Source organism: Manis javanica, chromosome 1 (assembly GCF_040802235.1).
Source record: "Manis javanica isolate MJ-LG chromosome 1, MJ_LKY, whole genome shotgun sequence".
NCBI lineage: Eukaryota > Metazoa > Chordata > Mammalia > Pholidota > Manidae > Manis > Manis javanica.
In genome coordinates, this window is record NC_133156.1 from 101468102 (window position 1) to 101483471 (window position 15370).

The following is a 15370-nucleotide window of genomic DNA, read 5'->3' on the forward strand; positions in this document are numbered from 1 at the left end:
TACATTTCATGGTGCTTTCATGGTACTCTAGTGATTACAGGGTTGGAAAGCTAAGACAGGCAGAATTCCTGGAGAGACTGAGATTCCAGCCGCTTGTGGAAAGCAGGGATCCATAACTGGCTGCCCTGGGACAAAAGAAAGGAGGGCAGTCTGAGAGACTTCCTAACAGCAAGAGGACTGCTAACGGGCAAGGAGTGCACAGAGCTTACTGCTCAGGAGAAAGGACAGGTGGACAAAATTGTCCGGGTGCACTCTGCCCAGAAAAATGGGAGCTTTCTCCATCTTCAGGCACTCCAGCTCCCTGGCTGGCTGCACAGCTTGAAGGACCATAATATGCAGCCTACTGCGTCTTTCTCCCGGCCAGCCCCACCTGGCTTGCAAACCGGCAAACCCTATCCTAGTGTTAGGCCGGCTGAAGGGAAGCCTCGTCTACAGCAATTACAAACACAAAGCATAGAGACTTACACCTGTGTGCTTGGCCCACTAGTTTTGGCAGTGGAGGCAGGCATAGCAGCTGGGAAGGAAGAAACAGCTCTTTACTCCCTCTAGGCACCACTACCATTCTCCTGTGATCCCTGAAATTGCTTCAGGGGCTGAGTAGCTCCAGAGAGGAGAGCTTCTGGGCACTAGAAGGCACCATATACAATATAGAACATGAAAGAAACCTGGTTCAAAGTAAAATTATAAATACAACACTTGAGAAAGATTCAAATGAAATCAACCTCATGAATCTTCCTGAAAGGGATTTCAAAATAAAAATCATTACATGCTCATGGAGGTAAAGAAAAATATTCAGGAACTCAGGAATGAACTCTGGTCAGAGATCCAAATTGTTGAAGAGCAAAATGGAGGGTATTAATAGCAGATTAGATATGGTGGAGGAGATAAATGAAATAGAAATTAGAGAAGAGTAATACAAAGACTCTGAGGCACAGAGAGAAAAAGGATCTCTAAGAATAAAAGAATATTGAGAGAACTGTGTGACCAATCCAAAAGGAACAATATTCGCATTGTACGAGTACCAGAAGAAGAAGAGGAGAGAAAAAGGGATAGAACATGTCTTTGAGGAGGCAGTTGCTGAAAACTTCCCCAATCTGGGTAAGGAGATGGTCTCTCAGGCCACGGAGGTGCACAGATCTCCCAATACAAGGGACCCAAGGAGGGCAACACCAAGACATATAGTAATTAAAATGGCAAAGATCAAGGATAAGGCCAACTGTTAAAAGCAGCCAGAGATAGAAATAAGATTACATGCAAAGGAAAGCCCATCAGGCTAACATCAGACTTCTCAGCAGAAATCTTACAGGCCAGAAGGGAGTGGCATGATGTATTTAATGCAATGAAGCAGAAGGGCCTTGAACCAAGAATACTTTACTGGCAAGATTATCATTTAAATTCAAAGGAGGGATTAAACAACTTCCAAATATGCAAAAGATGATAGAATTTACCTCCCAGAAACCATCTCTACAGTGTATTTTGGAGGGACTGCAATAGACGGAAGTGTTCCTAAGGTTTAATAGCTGTCACGAGAGGTAATAAAACCACAGTAAAGAAAGCAGAACAGCTAATTACTAAGCAAATGCAAAAGTAAATCAACTATCCCCAAAGTCAATCAAGGGATAGACAAAGAGTACAGAATATGATACCTAATTTATAAAGAATGGAGGAGAAAAAAGGAACCTTTAGATTGTGTTTGTAATAGCATATTAAGTGAGTTAAGTTAGACTCTTAGTAAGGAACTTAACCTTGAACCTTTGGAAACCACAAATCTAAAGCCTGTAATGGCAATAATCACATACCTATCCATATCCCATATGAGCAGTCTTAACTCACAATTAATGAAACAAGAAAAGGAAGAACAAATTAATCATCCTTAATATAAATGGACTGAATGCAGCAATCAAAAGACACAGAGTCACTGAATGGATAAAAAAACAAGTCCCATCTATAGCTGCCTACAAGAGACTCACTTTAAACCCAAAGACATACACAGACTAAAAGTGAAGGGATGGAAAAGATATTTCATGCAACTAATAGGGAGAAAAAAGCAGGAGTTGCAGTACTTGTATAAGACAAAATAGACTTCAAAACAAAGAAAGTCACAAGAAAAAAAGAAGGACCTTACATAATGATTAAGGGGTCAATCCAACAAGAAGATATAACCATTATAAATATCTATGTGCCTAACACAGGAGCACCTACATATGTGAAACAAATACTAACAGAATTCAAAGGGGAAATAGAATACAATTCATTCATTCTTGACTTCAACACTCCACTCACTCTGAAGGACAGATCAACCAGGCAGAAAATACATAAGGAGACAGAGGCACTGAACACATTAGAACAATGGACCTAACAGACATCTACAGAACTCTACACCCAAAGCAGCAGAATACACATTTTTCCCAAGTGCACGTGGAACATTTTCAAGAATAGATCATATACTAGGCCATAAAAAGAGCCTCAGTAAATTCAAAAAGACTGAAATTGTACCAACCAGTTTCTTAGACCACAAAGATATGAAACTAGAAATAAAATATGCAAAGAAAATGAAAAATCCCACAAACACATGGAGGCTTCACAACATGCTCCTAAATAACCAGTGAATCAATGACCAAATAAAAACAGAGATAAAGCAATATATGGAGGCAAATGACAACAATAATTCAACACTGCAAAATCTGTGACATGCAGCGAAGGCCATGCTAAGAGGAAAGTATATTGCAATACAGGCCTACCTCAGGAAAGAACAATCCCATATGAGCAGTCTTAACTCACAATTAATGAAACAAGAAAAGGAAGAACAAATTAAGCCCAAAGTCAGTAGAAAGAGGGACATAATTAAGATTAGAGCAGAAATAAATAAAATCAAGAAGAATTAAACAATAGAATCAATGAAAGCAAGAGCTAGTTCTTTGAGAAAATAAACAAAATAGATAAACCCCTAGCCAGACTTATGAAGAAGAAAAGAGAGTCTACTCACATAAAGAGAATCAGAAATGAGAAAGGAAAAATATGCACACCACAGAAAAAGAAAGAATTATTAGAGAATACTATGAAAAATGATATGTTAACAAACTGGATAACCTAGAAGAAATGGACAACTTTCCACAAAAATACAACCATCTGTGGTGAGCCAGAAAGAAACAGAACATCTGAACAGACCAATGATCAACAACGAAATTGAACTGGTTATAAAAAAACTACCTAAGAACAAAACCACTGGACCAGATGGCTTCACTGCTGAATTTTATCAAACATTTAGTGAAGACTTAATACCCGTCCTCCTTAAAGTTTCCAAAGAGAAGAGGGAATACTTCCAAACTCAATCTATGAGGCCAGCATCACTCTAATGCCAAAACCAGGGAAAGACACCACAAAAAAAAGAAAATTAGAGACCAATATCACTGATGAACATAGACGCAAAAATACTCAACAAAATACTAGCAAATCAAATTAAAAAATACATCAAAAAGGTCATCCACCATGATCAAGTAGGATTTATTTCTGGGATGCAAAGATGGTACAACATTTGAAAATCCATCAACATCATCCACCACATCAACAAAAAGGACAAAAACCACATGATCATCTCCATAGATGCTGAAAAAGCATTTGACAAAATTCAACATCCATTCATGATAAAAACTCTCAACAAAATGGGTATACAGGGCAAGTACCTGAACATAATAAAGGCCATATATGACAACCCCACAGCCAACATTATACTTAACAGCAGGAAGCTGAAAGCTTTTCCTTTAAGATCAGGAACAAGACAAGGATGCCAACTCTTCCCACTTCTATTCAACATAGTACTGGAGGTCCTAGCCATGGCAATCAGACAACACAAAGAAATAAAAGGCACCCAGACTGGTAAGGAAGAACTGTTCCTGTTTGCAGATGACATGATATTGTACATAAAAAACCCTGAGGAATCCACTCCAAAACTACTAGATCTAATATCTTAATTCAGCAAAGTTGCAGGATACAAAATTAATACACAGAAATCTGTTGCATTCCTATGCACTAACAATGAACTAGCCAAAAGAGAAATCAGGAAAACAATTCCATTTACAGTTGCATCAAAAAGAATAAAATATCTAGGAATAAACCTATCCAAGGAAGTGAAAGGCTTATACCCTGAAAACTACAAGACACTCTTAAAGGAAATTAAAGAGGACACTAACAAATGGAAACTCATTCCATGCTCTTGGCTAGGAAGAATTAATAGTCAAAATGGCCTTCCTGGCTAAAGCAATCTGCAAATTCAATGCAATTCCTATAAAAATACCAACAGATACTCTTCAATGAACTAGAGCAAATCGTTCTAAAATTCATGTGGAACCATAAAAGACCCCAAATAGCCAAAGCAATCATAAGGAAGAAGAATAAAGCTGGGGGAATTATGCTCTCCAACTTGAAGCTCTACTACAAAGCCACAGTAAGTAAGACAATTTGGTACTGGCACATGAACAGACCCATAGACCAATGGAACAGACTAGAGAGTCCTGATATAAACCCAACCATATATGGTCAATTAATATATGATAAAGTAGCTATGGACATACAATGGGGAAATGACAGCCTCTTCAACAGCTGGTGTTGGCAAAACTGGACAGTTACATGAAAGAGAATGAAACTGGATTATTGTGTAATTCTATACACAAAAGTAAACTTGAAATGGATCAAGGACCTGAATGTAAGTCATGAAACCATAAAACTCTTAGAAGACAACATAGGCAAAAATCTCCTGACTATAAGGATGAGCAACTTCTTCCTGAATGCATTGCCTTGCGCATGGGAAACAAAAGCAAAAATGAACAAATTGGATTACATCAAACTAAAAAGTTTCTGTACAGGAAAGGACACCATCAACAGAACAAAAAGGCATCCTACAGTATGGGAGAATATATTTGTAAATGAAATATCCGAGAAGGGGTTAACATCCAGAATATATAAAGAACTCACACACCTCAACAGCGAAAAAGCAAATAACCCAATTTAAAAATGGGTAGTGGATATGAAGAGGCAATTGTTGAAAGAAGAAATTCAGATGGCCAACAGACACATGAAAAGATGCTCCACATCACTAATCATCAGGAAAATGCAAATTAAAACCACAATGAGATATCACCTCACACCAGTGGATGGGCAGCATTGAAAAGACTAAGAACAACAAATGCTGGCAAGGATGTGGAGAAAGCAGAACCCTCATAACACTACGGGTGGGAATGTAAGCTAGTTCAACCATTGTGTAAAGCAATATGGAGGTTCCTCAAAAAACTAAAAATAGAAATACCATTTGACCTGGAGTCCCACTCTTTAGAATTTACCCAAAGAGTACAACTTCTCAGACTCAAAAAGACTTATGCACCCCTGTTTATTGCAGCACTGTTTAGAATAGCGAAGATATGGAAGCAACTAAGTGTCCATCAGTAGATGAATGGATAAAGAAGAGGTGGTACATATACACAATGGAATACTATTCAGCCATAAGAAAGAAAGAAATCCTACCATTTGCAACAACATGGATGGAACGGGACGATATTATGCTCAGTGAAATAAGCCAGCCGAAGACAAGTGCCAAATGATTTCCCTTATTTGTGGAGTGTAACAATGAAGTAAAACTGAAGGAACAAAATAGTAGGAGACTCACAGACTCCAAGAAGGGACCAGTTTTTACCAAAGGGGAGGGGTATGGGAGGGTGAGTGGGGAGGGAGATGGGGATTGAGGAGTATTGTTTAGTACACATGGTGTGGGTGGGTCATGGGGAAAACAGTGTAGCACAGAGAAGGCAAACAGTGAATCTGTGGCATCTTACTACACTGATGGACACTGACTGCATTGGGGTATCGGTTGGGACTTAATAATATGGGTAAATGTAGTAACCACATTGTTTTTTCATGTGAAACCTTCATAAGAATGTATATCAATAATACCCTAAAAAAACGCATTTCACAGTCTCTGTCTCTTCATTTGCATTTTTAGAGTATTTGCATCTAATCTGTTGACATGTTTGAAGTATGTCTAAAATGTTAGTAGTATTTTGTTTTATGTGTCATTCCTTTGTTTTGCTTTTCCTGTCTTATTTTTGGTTAGTTAATTTTTTTAGTGTTCTGTTTTCAAGTGTGGTGTCTTCACTGTATCTCTTTATGATTTTTAGTGGTTGCTTTAGGGCTTAATATATGCATATTTAACTTCTTAAAGACAATTTAGAATCAGTATTTTGCCACTTAAAGAGGAATGAAGAAACCTTACCACCCATTTATTACTATATACACTCTCCTGTTAATGTTATAGTTGTAGTATGTATTATATCTAGTTATGAACTAGTTATAAATCCCATCAACATTTTTACAATTTTTGCTTTCAGCTGTTATATATATTTTAAAGAACTCAAGAGGAGAAGAATAGTCTATTTCTCTAGATAGTTTCCATTTCTATTACTTTTCCTTCATTGTTGATATTCCACATTTACATTCTGGTATCATTCCCCTTTTGTCTAGGTAAGTTCTTTTAGCATTCCTTTGAAAGTTTTATGCTGGTAATAAATTCCCTTAGTTTTCCTTATATTTGAGAATGGCTTTATTTTACCTTCATTCCCCCGAAAATAGTGTTGCTGAATATAGAATTCTTAGTTCACAGTTTTCTTTCAGCTTTCTAAAATGTTGTTTCACACTCTTTTGGACTCCAGGGTTTCTGATGAGAAATTCCAGTCTTTCAAATTATTTTTATATGAAGCATTGCCTTTCTCTGGTTTTTTTCTTTGTATTTTATTTTTAGCCATTTGATTGTGATGTGCATGGACATAATTTTTATGGATTTCTCCATTTGGGTTTTGCTGAGCTTTTCGATTCTCGCTGTCTTTCATGAAATTTGCAAAGCTTCCAGTCATTATTTCTTTAAAATACTTTTTTTTTCAGCAGTACACTCCGCTCTCTTTCTAGAAGTCAGACAACACAAAATGTTTGCAAATGTTTGATCTTTTGTTATAGTCTCAGAGGATACTGAGGGGTTCATTCTTTTTATAAAATGTTTTTCTCTCTTTGTTGTTCAGATTGACTAATTTCTATTGATGTATTTTGTAGTTCACTGACTCATCTTCCTATCATCTATATTCTGCTGTTGAAGCTATCCAGTGAGTTTTACATTTTGATTATTTTGTCTTCAGTGCAAAATTTTCATTTTTTTTGTATTGTTCCAGTGCTGAGACTTTTTATTTTTCCATTGGCTTGAAGATTTGTTTTTATTGTGTCCTGCATTATTTTTTATTTTTTTAATTTTGATATCATTAATCTACTTTTTATTTTTCCATTGGCTTGAAGATTTGTTTTTATTGTGTCCTGCGTTATTTTTTATTTTTTTTATTTTGATATCATTAATCTACAACTACATGAGGAACATTATGTTTAATAGGCTCCCCCCATCACCAAGTTCCCCCACATACCCCATTATAGTCATTGTCCATCAGTGTAGTAAGATGTTGTAGAATCACTACTTGTCTTCTCTGTGTTGTACAGCCCTCCCTGTGCCCCCCAACATTATACATGCTAATCATAATGCCCCCTTTCTTTTTTTCCACCCCCCTTATCCTCCCTTCCCACCCGTCCTCCCCAGTCCCTTTCCCTTTGGTAACTGTTAGTCCATTCTTGGGTTCTGTGAGTCTGCTGATGTTTTGTTCCTTCAGTTTTTTCTTTGTTCTTATACTCCACAGATGAGTGAAATCATTTGATACTTGTCTTTCTCTGCCTGGCTTATTTCAATGAGCATAATAGCCTCTAGCTCCATCCATGTTGTTGCAAATGGTAGGATTTGTTTACTTCTTATGGCTGAATAATATTCCATTCTGTATATATACCACATCTTTATGCATTCATCTACTGATGGACACTTAGGTTGCTTCCATTTCTTGGTTATTGTGAATAGTGCTGCGATAAACATAGGTGTGCATATGTCTTTATCAAACTGGGCTGCTGCATTCTTAGGGAAAATTCCTAGGAGTGGAATTTCTGGGTCAAATGGTATTTCTATTTTGAGTTTTTTGAGGAACCTCCATACTGCTTTCCACAATGGTTGGACTAATTTACATTCCCAACAGCAGTGTAGAAGGGTTCCCCTTTCTCCACAACCTCGCCAACATTTGTTGTCGTTTTTCTTTTGGATGGTGGTGATCCTTACTGGTGTGAGGTGGTATCTCATTGTAGTTTTGATTTGCATTTCTCTGATGACTAGTGATGTGGAGCATCTTTTCATGTGTCTTGACCATCTGAATTTCTTCTTTGGAGAAGTCTGTTCAGCTCCTCTGACCATTTTTCTATTGGATTATTTGCTTTTTTTTTTTTTGAGAGGGCATCTCTCACATTTATTGATCAAATGGTTGTTAACAACAATAAAATTCTGTATAGGGGAGTCAATGCTCAATGCACAATCATTAATCCACCCCAAGCCTAATTCTCATCAGTCTCCAATCTTCTGAAGCATAACGAACAAGTACTTACATGGTGAACAAATTCTTACATAGTGAATAAGTTCTTACATGGTGAAGAGTACAAGGGCAGTCATCACAGAAACTTTCAGTTTTGATCACGCATTATGAACTATGAACAAACAGGTCAAATATGAATATTTGTTTGATTTTTATACTTGATTTATATGTGGATCCCACATTTCTCCCTTTATTATTATTATTATTATTATTAATAAAATACTGAGGTGGTAGGTAGATGCAAGATAAAGGTAGAAAACATAGTTTAGTGTTGTAAGAGAGCAAATGTAGATGATCAGGTGTGTGCCTGTAGACTATGTGTTAATCCAAGCTAGACAAGGGCAATAAAACATCCATGGATACAGAAGATTTCTCTCAAAACAGGGGGGGTGAGGTTCTAAGCCTCACCACTGTTGATCCCCAATTTCTCACCTGATGGCCTCCCTGCAACTGTGCCTGTCTTAGGTTGTTCCTCCCTTGAGGAATCTTACCTGTCTCTGGCTAACCAGTCATCTTCTGGGGCCATACAGGGAAATGTAAAGTTGGTAAGTGAGAGAGAAGCCATATTGTTTGAAAAGGTTAGCTTTTTACTTCTTTGCAGATTTATGCCCTGTGGCTTCTATGCCCAGCACTTGTCTCGAGGTATCTTTACCACCTGGAGGAATTATGATACTTGGTAAATTCGATATGAGGCACGAATTCTATTTAAGGGTTGTAATTAGGAAGGAAGAAGAAAAGCTATAGAAGTAGCAGGTGGAGGAAAACATGGGAAGATTGATTATTTCTTTGACATATCTTCTTGTAGAGTAACTTAAGCATGTATAGGTTTTAAACTACTAATTAAATTGCACACACACATTAACATAATAGGAATACAGTTACATAACCAAAGCAGATCTATAATTACCAGCCATCTCCAGTGAAGCCAAGAAAACCATTTAGGCACCCTAGGCATTTATGAAAATTTGTCTATGATATGATGGATATTGTCCAACTGTACTTGAACAGTCTGAGAGAAATCAGACAAATTAAAACAACCCATTCCTGGGAACTGTTCACATCTCATATGTTCTTTTAACAGTAGATAGTCTGTAGTCGTAAGATTTTGGAGCACTACAACTTGCACTTCTCCTAATTCTTGGTTGAGTTCCAACAGTATAGATCCAGTCAAGTTTGTTGTTTTACTGTATGCACATGCCAGCTTAGATATCTCCTTCTTCATTCCCATGGCAATTCCAGGAACCAGTGGGATGAATGCAGCTACAACTGTAGCAGTGCCTGGATCTTTGTTGAGGTTTTTTGACAATCATCTTCTGGTATGACTCTTCCAGAGAGTGCTGATGTTTGGAAGTTCTTCATATCGTATCTTAGTTCATTTCCTGGGTAGCCAAATTAGGCTTTGATCCTCTGTATAAACACAACAGACCCTTTGCCCACACTTTGATATGCCCTTTATACCATTGTGTAGAACTCATTGGAGGTCACCACATAGGAACTGCTTTATTATTTTTTTTTAAGAGAAAGGAATATTATCAGAAAACTGTACCTCCATAGCCAATCATCTGACACCCTTTAAGTGATCAAAATTAAGGATATTTAAAGCATGCATTAATCATTGATTTACAGTTAGTTTTATCCTATCAGGGAGTAATCCCCCTTTTCTTTCTTTCTTTTTTTTTTGTTATCATTAATCTACACTTGCATGAAGAATATTATGTTTACTAAGCTCTTCCCTATACGAAGTCCCCACTATAAACCCCTTTACAGTCACTGTCCATCAGCATAGCAAAATGTTGTAGAATCACTACTTGTCTTCTCTGTGTTGTATAGCCCTCCCCTTTCTCCCACCCCCCCATTATGCATGCTAATCTTAATACCCCCCTTATTCCCCCCCCCCCTTATCCCTCCCTACCCACCCATCCTCCCCAGTCCCTTTCCCTTTGGTACCTGTTAGTCCATTCTTGGGTTCTGTGATTCCACTGCTGTTTTGTTCCTTCAGTTTTTCCTTTGTTCTTATACTCCACAGATGAGTGAAATCATTTGGCATTTCTCTTTCTCTGCTTGGCTTATTTCACTGAGCATAATACCCTCCAGCTCCATCCATGTTGCTACAAATGGTAGGATTTGCCCTCTTCTTATGGCTGAGTAGTATTCCATTGTGTATATGTACCACATCTTCTTTATCCATTCATCTATCAATGGACATTTAGGTTGCTTCCAATTCTTGGCTATTGTAAATAGTGCTGCAATAAACATAGGGGTGCATCTGTCTTTCTCAAACTTGATTGCTGCATTCTTAGGGTAAATTCCTAGGAGTGGAATTCCTGGATCAAATGGTAAGTCTGTTTTGAGCATTTTGATGGACCTCCATAGTGCTTTCCACAATGGTTGAACTAATTTACATTCCCACCAGCAGTGTAGGAGGGTTCCCCTTTCTCCACAGCCTCGCCAACATTTGTTGTTTGTCTTTTGGATGGCAGCCATCCTTACTGGTGTGAGGTGATACCTCATTGTAGTTTTAATTTGCATTTCTCTGATAATTAGCGATGTGGAGCATCTTTTCATGTGTCTGTTGGACATCTGTATTTCTTTTTTGGAGAACTGTCTGTTCAGTTCCTATGCCCATTTTTTAATTGGGTTATTTGTTTTTTGTTTGTTGAGGCATGTGAGCTCTTTATATATTCTGGATGTCAAGCCTTTATCATATCTGTCATTTTCAAATATATTCTCCCATACTGTAGGGTTCCTTTTTGTTCTATTGATGGTATCTTTTACTGTACAGGAAGCTTTTCAGCTTAATATAGTCCCACTTGTTTATTTTTGCTGTTGTTTTCCTTGCCTGGGGAGATATGTTCAAGAAGAGGTCACTCATGTTTATGTCTAAGAGGTTTTTGCCTATGTTTTTTTCCCCAAGAGTTTAATGGTTTTATGACTTACGTTCATGTCTTTGATCCATTTTGAGTTTACTTTTGTATATGGGGTTAGACAATGGTCCCGTTTCATTCTCCTACAAATAGCTGTCCAGTTTTGCCAGCACGATCTGTTGAAGAGACTGTCATTTCGCCATTGTATGTCCATGGCTCCTTTATCAAATATTAATTGACCATATATGTCTGGGTTAATGTCTGGATTCTCTAGTCTGTTCCATTGGTCTGTGGCTGTGTTCTTGTTCCAGTACCAACTTGTCTTGATTACTATGGCTTTATAGTAGAGCTTGAAGTTGGGGAGTGAGATCCCCCCTACTTTATTCTTCTTTCTCAGGATTGCTTTGGCTATTCGGGGTCTTTGGTGTTTCCATATGAATTTTTGAATTATTTGTTCCAGTTCATTGAAGAATGTTGCTGGTAATTTGATAGGATTGCATCAAATCTGTATATTGCTTTGCGCAGGATGGCCATTTTGACGATATTAATTCTTCCTAGCCACGAGCATGGGATCAGTTTCCATCTGTTAGTGTCCCCTTTAATTTCTCTTAAGAGTGTCTTGTAGTTTTCAGAGTATAAGTCTTTCACTTCTTTAGTTAGGTTTATTCCTAGGTATTTTTTTTTCATGCAATTGGGAATGGAGTTCTTTTCCTGATTTCTCTTTCTGTTGGTTCATTGTTAGTGTATAGGAAAGCCACAGAATTCTGTGTGTTGATTTTGTATCCTGCAACTTTGCTGTATTCTGATATCAGTTCTAGTAGTTTTGGGGTGGAGTCTTTAGGGTTTTTTATGTATAGTATCATGTCATCTGCAAATAGTGACAGTTTAACTTCTTCTTTACCAATCTGGATTCCCTGTATTTCTTTGTTTTGTCTAATTGCCATGGCTAGGGCCTCCAGTACGTTAAATAACAGTGGGGAGAGTGGGCATACCTGTCTAGATCCCGATCTCAGAGGAAAAGCTTTCAGCTTCTTGCTGTTCAATATAATGTTGGCTGTGGGTTTATCATAAATGGCCTTTATTATGTTGAGGTACTTGCCCTTTATGCCCATTTTGCTGAGAGTTTTTATCATGAATGGATGTTGAACTTTGTCAAATGCTTTTTCAGCATCTATGGAGATGATCATGTGGTTTTTGTCTTTCTTTTTGTTGATGTGGTGGATGATGTTGATAGACTTTCGAATATTGTACCTCCTTGCATCCCTGGGATGAATCCCACTTGGTCATGGTGTATGATCCTTTTGATGTATTTTTGAATTCGGTTTGCTAATATTTTGTTGAGTATTTTTGCATCTACATTCATCAGGGATATTGGTCTGTAGTTTTCTGTTTTGGTGGGTCTTTGCCTGGTTTTGGTATTAGGGTGATGTTAGGTTCATAGAATGAGTTTGGGAGTATCCCCTCCTCTTCTATTTTTTGGAAAACTTTAAGGAGAATGGGTATTATGTCTTCCCTGTATGTCTGATAAAATTCCGAGGTGAATCCATCTGGCCCGGGGGTTTTGTTCTTTGGTAATTTTTTGATTACCGCTTCAATTTTGTTGCTGGTAATTGCTCTGTTTAGATTTTCTGTTTCTTTCTGGGTCAGTCTTGGAAGGTTGTATTTTTCTAGGAAGTTGTCCATTTCTCCTAGGTTTCCCAACTTGTTAGCATATAGGTTTTCATAGTATTCTCTAATAATTCTTTGTATTTCTGTGGTGTCCGTCATGATTTTTCCTTTCTTGTTTCTGATACTGTTGATTTGTGTTGACTCTCTTTTCCTCTTAATAAGTCTGGCTAGAGGCTTATCTATTTTGTTTATATTCTTGAAGAACCAGCTCTTGGTTTCATTGATTTTTGCTATTGTTTTATTTTTCTCAATTTTACTTATTCTCTGATCTTTATTATGTCCCTCCTTCTGCTGACCTTAGGCCTCATTTGTTCTTCTTTTTCCAATTTCGATAATTGTGACATTAGACCATTCATTTGGGATTGTTCTTCTTTTTTTAAATATGCCTGGATTGCTATATACTTTTCTCTTAAGACTGCTTTTGCTGTGTCCCACAGTAGTTGGGGCTTTGTGTTGTTGTTGTCGTTTGTTTCCATATATTGCTGGATCTCCATTTTGATTTGGTCATTGATCCATTGATTATTTGGGAGCATGTTGTTAAGCCTCCATGTGTTTGTGAGCCTTTTTGCTTTCTTTGTACAGTTTATTTCTAATTTTATGCCTTTGTGGTCTGAAAAGTTGGTTGGTAGGATTTCAGTCTTTTGGAATTTACTGAGGCTCTTTTTGTGGCCTAGTATGTGGTCTATTCTGGAGAATGTTCCATGTGCACTTGAGAAGAATGTGTATCCTGTTGCTTTTGGATGTAGAGTTCTGTAGATGTCTATTACGTCCATCTGTTCTAGTGTGTTGTTCAGTGCCTCTGTGTCCTTTCTTATTTTCTGTCTGGTGGATCTGTCCTTTGGAGTGAGTGGTGTGTTGAAGTCTCCTAGAATGAATGCATTGCATTCTATTTCCTCCTTTGGTTCTGTTAGTATTTGTTTCAGGTATGTTGGTGCTCCTGTATTGGGTGCATATATATTTATAATGGTTATATCCTGTTTTGAGCATTTTGATGAACCTCCATACTGCTTTCCACAATGGTTGGACTAATTTAAATTCCCATCAGCAGTGTAGAAGGGTTCCCCTTTTTCCACATCCTCACCAACATTTGTTGTTGTTTTTCTTTTGGATGGTCGCGATCCTTACTGGTGTGAGGTGATATCTCATTGTGGTTTTAATTTGCATTTCTCTGATGACTAGTGATGTGGAGCATCTTTTCATGTGTCTTTTGACCATCTAAATTTCTTCTTTGGAGAAGTGTCTGTTCAGCTCCTCTGACCATTTTTTTATTGGATTATTTGCTTTTCTTTGTTGAGGTGCATGAGCTTTCTATATATTTTGGATGTGAACCCTTTATTGGATCTGTCATTTATGAATATATTCTCCCATACTGTAGGATGCCTTTTTGTCCTGTTGGTGATGTCCTTTGCTGTAGAGAAGCTTTTCAGTTTGATGTAGTCCCACTTGTTCATTTTTGCTTTTGTTTTCCTTGCCCGGTGAGATATGTTCATGAAGAATTCACTCATGTTTATGTCCTAGAGATTTTTGCCTATGTTTTTTCTAAGAGTTTTATGGTTTCATGACTTACATTCAGGTCTTTGATCCATTTTGAATTTACTTTTGTGTATGGGGTTAAGACAGTGATCCAGTTTCATTCTCTTGCATGTAGCTGTCCAGTTTGGCAACACCAGCTGTTGAAGAGGATCTCATTTCTCCATTGTATGTCTTTGGCTCCTTTATCATATATTAATTGACCATATATGTTTGGTTTAATATCTGGACTCTCTATTCTGTTCCACTGGTCTGTGGGTCTGTTCCTGTACCAAGTCCAAATTGTCTTGCTTATTGTGGCTTTATAGTAGAGCTTGAATTTGGGTACCGAAGTCCGCCCTGCATCCTGGGTTATTTTTACAATACTACTTTAAAATCTTTGACAATTTCAACCTCTTTGTCATCTCTGTATTGGCATCCTTTGATTATCTTTTCCCATGCACTTTGAGATTTTGCTAGTCATTCATATTTTTGGCTAGTAGTCTAGACATTTTGAATTTTATCTTAAAAGACTATGTCATTTCAGTTTTGTGGAGAATGTTAATAGTTTTGTTTTAGCAGGTAGTCAACCTGGTTAGGCTCAGGCAGTTGGTTCCAGCTTTCCTCTGTAGGCTGTGCTTTCAACGTCAGTTCATTTCAGTCTCTGTAGTGCAATGTAGCTTTCCTTCTTGTGTGACATCCAGTGGCCTTTCTTGGACCTGAGCTCTGCTGTAGAGGTTGAGTTTTCACAGTAATCATTATACTGAACAGGATCAGCTCCACACTGAGCAGGTCATGGGTGAGCCTTGGAATTCAGAAACAACTATGTGGCTTGTCCTG